General features: G+C 33.9%; 1 long non-coding RNA gene across 1 annotated transcript; it reads left to right on the top strand.

Annotated features, from left to right (window-relative positions):
- Positions 1–64: 64 nt before the first annotated feature.
- LOC142348269 (uncharacterized) lies at positions 65–1,895 on the top strand. The gene is made up of 2 exons (XR_012760716.1): positions 65–328; positions 839–1,895. It is a non-coding gene; the product is annotated as an uncharacterized LOC142348269 (long non-coding RNA).
- The last annotated feature ends 3,583 nt before the right edge of the window (positions 1,896–5,478 follow it).

Raw genomic sequence — 5,478 nt, 5'->3', positions numbered from 1 at the left:
ATTTAATTGAAACTTTTAGCTTGCGTTAATGGTTGAATTTTTCATGTTTCAGTAGCAGGGACTGTACGATTATGCAACTTTGCCTAGTCAGATATACAACCAAATAGCAATTAGAAATGGACTGAATGTGAGCGTTTTTGGTGTACACACGCAGCAACGTTTTCAAAGATGGCTTGAGAGATTTGATGTTTGAGGGCAACCTGCGAAATGAATGCCAGCTTAAATTTGACTGTATTTTCAACCAGAAGTTTAATCATAATATCACTGCCGATTTGTTCAACTCCATGGACGCAGTGCTGGTGGGCGATGACGCGTTGATACACCTCAGGCAATTGTTTCCGTTATTATACATCAGACACTTATCTTGGCTATGTGCTAATCAAATAGAAAGCAAATTTTGTAAAGTACATCAATATCAATTTATAAGGTACATAATTACCCCCCTTCAATACTAAAATTATCTTTAAAATTAGACTGGAACTGAGTTTGAGGAAACCTAAAAGTTTTCCGCAAAAAGCTACCATGGGCAGCTTTACTCAGTTCCTCCCTAAAAGTGTACTTGAAAAGAATTTGACATTTAATTTCGATAAAGTCGAGGCTAAATATCTCAGAACAAGGAAAATCACTATTATGATTAATATACAAGTCATATCTCTACGAATCACACTTTCTTCATTGGCTTCAAAATGTTTTTAGTTCAACATCAAAAAACAATAACCTCGAGAGTTTTATATCAAAGTGGCACTAAAAACAATAAGATTCAGTACAATTTAAATGAAAACCATTAAAAAATGAAAAAAGTAATTAGAACGGAAACAATTTTCTTCCGTCGCATTAGAAATGATGCTTTGAAAATTTATGGAAACGTCACGATCAACTCAAAAAGAAGAGACCAGATATGGGTAATGTATTCCGAGGAAGCTTCTGTGAATTTGCGTTCATCTGGTTATTTCGAGCGTGATACTACTCTTGACCAAATGTTCAACTGGACGATATTTCAATCAAAACATGCTACAATACAGAAGAAATTTTTTCATATTTATGAGAAAAGTATTTATGAAATCTATTGGAAATCAGGACCAGAAGAAAACCATTTCAAGAACAAGTCAAAAGACTTTTGTTGGATGATTTCAAATTGTGAGAAATTTTTTTGGAAAAGTAGATATAACATAGCAGAAAACTTGATTGCTTCTTTGTCCAGTAAAGTTCACATTTGGGGAAAAGCCATCAAAGAAAAATGTGTAAATGGAAAACATAAAAATATTGAAAATCACGGACCATTTGCTGGGCTACACGAAAACTATTACGACGAAACGCAGAAACACATCAAAGATTGTAAATTCTACTTTGCTTTCGAGAATTCAAATTGTTCTGATTATGTCACTGAAAAATTTTTGAACTCAATAGCAGTTGGGGCTATTCCAATTGTGATTGGTTGGTGGGACACTTATAAAGAACTGTTGCCTGGTTCTTACATCCACGTGAATGAATTTGCCAATTCGTCTCAGTTAGCAGAATATTTAGAACGACTACTGCAAGATGAAAAGTTGATGAACAAATATCACGAGTGGAGAAAATTCTACAGATATGAACGCACGGGGTTGAAAGCTGCATGTCAATTGTGCAACAAACTGAAAAAATTTAAGTTAGCCCAATTAGCAGGCAAGCGGTGGAAACCGACTATTATACCAAGCATGTTTAAAAAATATAAAACACTTCAAAATTGTGCTTCCTAAGTTTTGAAAAGTTTATGATTGTGTTTTAATGCAAAAGTTTTTTAACATCATGATCTTACAAATGTCTTTCTGATGTTACTCCAAATGCGTGAAAAATATTGTATCTATTGTTTGCTGTAGAATAAACTGGAGAGGGCAATGACAACCGTGTAGTAAAAATTTTGGTCAAACCTCATTGCCATTGCAAAAGTTGCGTAACGCTGATTAACATACCCCCTTTTAGTCACTCTCTTCAAGCCGCTCTTAACATAGCAGCAGTGGCAAAAAAGAGGGAAAAAAATCAAACTTCAACTCAGATTTTTACTAGCGCTTAAGAATTTATCGTGCGCTATCAACTTATTTAATTTATGAGTTTTGGAACTAGTGTTATCGCCAGGAGAGTAGGTTATATAAAACAATTTCGTTTTGAAAATTGGGAACTTTTAGAAATGATAAAGCATTGTTTTCTGAGATTTTTACTGTTTGTACCCCCCTCTCAGTACCTTATGCAACCCCCCCCCCCCCGTTAAAGAGCACGGGTTATTTCAAAACGAACCATTATGTAAAATGTATTGGAATTGAGTCGGGGGCGGGGGGCTAAGCTCGGGGACCAGGTTTCTTAACAAATTCTATCTATTCGAGCGTGCCTTTTTTTATCAGTCCTGCCAGTCATATAATGGACCTATAATGGTCCATAAAAATTCAGAAAAATTTGGTTCAATAGTTTTCAGTTTTTCAATATTCGTTTGGTAAAATTGAAGAAGATTCTTTTAAAAATATGCTCGCTATAACTTTCAATGTCAATTTTACAGTTCGCAAAGCAAATTAATGGTTTTTTGTTGTTCGTTCATTTGTTGATTGTTGTTGTACGAACAGTTGTTGTTTGAAACTGTTCTTGTAATCAGTTAATTTTTTCTGATAAAGTCCTCAATGATAGAAAGTCCAAAGTTTCACATTTCATATAACATAAGTAAAGCTAAAACTGAGTTTTGATTCAAAATTGGGACGCGTCAGTACAAAGAAAAAAAATTTTGAACGTGCGTTTCGGGGTACAAATAATATCTATACACTAAGCGGGGGGGCACAAACGGAAAAGATCCCAATATTGAAAAAAAATTGATGGAAACTTGTACAAATTGTTCAAGATTCTGCTCTCATTTTGATCGAAATCCCTAATTTAGAATGGTTTTCAGCATAGTAAACTAATTTAGATTAATTTAATCCTCGAGAGAATAAAAGATTCTCAATGCACTTTTCATGGTTTTTAAAATGTCAGAAAAGCTTGTGCAATTTTTTTGAGCCAGAAGTTAAGAAATAAAAATTAAATATACCAAATAATAACAATGAAACAAAAAACAACTTTCTAGGCATTATAAATTATATGCAAACTTTCCTTTATAAGCGCAACAAAACTATGACCGAAAGTCAAATTTGATTTACAAAATCATTTTGTTATAACTTACAGACCAGCATATTTTGCAATTGCATCATGAATAATTTTTTTGGGTCATAGAATATTTTTTTGATAACTACGACAATCAAAGCGGAAAATTGAGCAAACATTGAAAAAATGGGTACCCTAATTTCACCAATAACTCGAACTAAATTTCACGTCGTAAAAATGCTGCTTACAGAAAAAGATGTGCTCAAACAAAAACTTAACAGATCAAACAGAACGAACGCAACTCATCTGGCTTTCGGTTTTAGTCTTTTTAAAATTGAGGAGATTTTGTGAAAATGTACAAAATTGACTTGATGGCTAAGGGCTGAAAATAATACGAAACAGTAGGAAAACACAAAACTTTCAAAAATAAAGTGAATTTCAATCTGCAACGTTGCACAAACGTCTTGAATCAAAAACTACTAAGTTTTCAAATTATGTCAGAATTAATTAACAGCAGAACTTTTAAATTATCATTTAGGCTTCTTGAACTGGATACACCAAAAAAAACACTCAGAAAAAAATTTACCTTGATAACGGCGTAAATTAGTACTATAGTCTTGTATAATAGTGAACAATCTCTGTTAATAGTACAAAATTTAGTCTCTATTTCAAAATATTCCCGGAGGTTGGTGGCAGAGCAAATCAGCGCTGAATGGGTCTAGAGACATTCTGTTTTTAAGGATGAATCGTACTCTGTTCAATTTACCCTGGTCACCATTGAATTTTTGAGCAAAATTTACTGAATGAAAAATAATATGTTCAGCTTAACTCCCGACGACAAGGTTCGTTTTATATGTGGTTCGATCTTTCTCATGGGTACTTGTAACGTTCAATTTGGGTAGCAAGTCGTAACCATCAAGCTAAATGGGCATTTTGGTCATTGCCTACAAAGTACCCTTTTTTATAAATAGTGAGTATACTACTATAGTAATTACCAGACCTAAGCTACAAAAGCATGGCATTCTTTTGCTCAAACTTAATTTTGGGTTAAAAAAATTTTTCAGACCAGACAGACTAAATATAGCCTGTACGCACCCTATGACCTCATCATCACTGCAAACTGCACTTGAAACTTCTAGAGAAAATATTCTACAGATGCTATGTTTCAGAACTGAATTTTGTTTTACTATTGAAATGTGCTGGTTCAGCGCTGAAATGCTCTGAGACTCAAGTCCGGGTTGTCACTATTCCCGTTGCGAAAATTCGACGAAATCGAATCAAGAAGCGTCGTTTTTTGACAATTTTTGTCAATTGTTTTTGTTTTTTTAGTAGTACCTGTTGAGTATGGTCATTTTTGTTGTTATTGTTGGTATTTGATGTAAGAAATGTCAATTACAGTGTCTCAGTTTGATTTGAATTCAAAAAGTACAGGAAAAAATTAGTGACAGGTGGTGCAGTTGAACAGAAGGTGGCTAGTAAAGGTTCGAATCCAGACAATGACTGTCTTTTTTGTAAAGTTTTTTTTAAAGCGGAAAAATTCGACGATTCGTACGTTTAAATACCGACAAAAACCGATCAAAACGACAACAAAACGCAAGGGCTTTGGTCAATTTTGGCGAAGTAAAAGCGACAAAAATGAACGATTCTTATGTTTCTCAACACGGGTTGTCACGTTGGTGCAATCATTGTCTGGACTGCAGTGACTATGTAACCCAAAGTTAAACAAATTAATCCAATTTAAAACCTAATCATTAAATGTGAACAGAGAAGGGTTACAAATGTGATTATATTTACTTGGTCAGCTATTAGCCCAGTAATTATGTGTTTTAATGTGTGTTCAAAATCGCCAATTTCAAAGCAGTTGAGAAGGAAACTGCTTTTTTTTTTAAAAAATGTTAGGAATTCGGGAAATAGAAAGTGAATTTCGAAATGCGTATAACTGTATCTTTATCAACTTAACAACACTGTCGAGTGAATTTTCCAAATCAAAGTATATGAAATTGCTTCAGTCAATTTATAAGAAAAACTCAATGTCAAGGTGATCGGGTTAATTTCATAGAACTCCCTTTTATGAAAGTTTAATTATGAAATTTGTTGACGCGGTAATTGTAAGTTTAGGGAAGCAGCACAGAACAAAAGGAGTTTATTGGCTAGATTTTGCAACCGTATGATTGAACAATGGAGTAGGGCAAATGGAGAAACAAAAAGATTCCTGAAAAGTAATTTGCTCTTTCGAGGCAAAGAAGAAAAATCAAATCTGCAGAACACCACTAAGGTATGCCAAAACATGGAAGAAGAGTTATCGTTACCTGATAGATTTTGTTTTTTTTTCGATTTGACAGGAGGGTAGCCACTATAACTTGGAAAGACACGCCAGAT

Source organism: Convolutriloba macropyga, chromosome 10, assembly GCF_964194025.1.
Source record: "Convolutriloba macropyga chromosome 10, txConMacr16.3, whole genome shotgun sequence".
Lineage (NCBI taxonomy): Eukaryota > Metazoa > Xenacoelomorpha > Acoela > Convolutidae > Convolutriloba > Convolutriloba macropyga.
This window is presented reverse-complemented; position numbering and strand designations above follow the sequence as displayed.